Genomic DNA, 855 nt, shown 5'->3' with positions numbered 1-855 from the left:
GCGAAAAAAAAAGATTCTAACTCCAAAGTGGTACCCAATAAAAAGATTGTTGTTAACTGTTATTGTAAACTGGTGATTCATAAAACTTTCAAATATATTAATGAAATATTATTTTTTCCTTCTTCCTTCCTTATCACTAACTCCGGAGTTCATTTTTTGCGTTAAACTGTTATATATTTGTTTGATGAAATTCTGTATTTCTGAACAAAGAAAAACTTAGTAGTTCTTCTTTCTAAGAGGAAATTGGAAAAGTACTGTGGAAATTTTAATAAACCTTTTGTTTATATCCTAACGACAATTTTGCATCTCGTTTAATGCTGGAGATTGTAAACGGGATGGAATGGAATTTTAATAATACAACACATTTTGTCAATCAACTCGTATTTCGTTCAGATTAAAAAGCTCCTAAGCTCGACAAATAATGCTAGCGTAGGAAAAAAGGGAATTAATCAGCTTCCGGACTTTTGAATTTAACAGTTGTAAGTTATTCGGATACTGTAATGATAAAGAGAGCCGGATGCCAGTCGGTCATTTTCACGTCCCATCTCTATTTCCAAAGTGAAACGTTTTATTCTCGAATATTAGGAAACACGGCGGTCTACACTAGCGGGATAATTTGCAACGGAAACACCCATGATAAATCAATGTGAAATTTAAATGTGAACGATTCTGTGAGTGGTAGTACTACCGTGCCCTAGTTACCATTAACTGGACGAAAGGGCGATTTCAGTTAACAAAGTACAAACCTTTCAGATTTGAACATGAATAAATTACTCATTCAGCCTAGTCGAGGATGAGTGTGAAACCTATTTCCCTTCAAAATCCATTGGTACAAAAGTTCTCCTTTAACACAAG

The sequence above is a fragment of the Cimex lectularius genome, unplaced genomic scaffold (genome assembly GCF_000648675.2).
Source record: "Cimex lectularius strain Harlan isolate CLEC.00 unplaced genomic scaffold, Clec_2.1 scaffold329, whole genome shotgun sequence".
NCBI classification, from domain to species: domain Eukaryota; kingdom Metazoa; phylum Arthropoda; class Insecta; order Hemiptera; family Cimicidae; genus Cimex; species Cimex lectularius.
Note: the sequence above shows the minus strand (reverse complement) of the source record.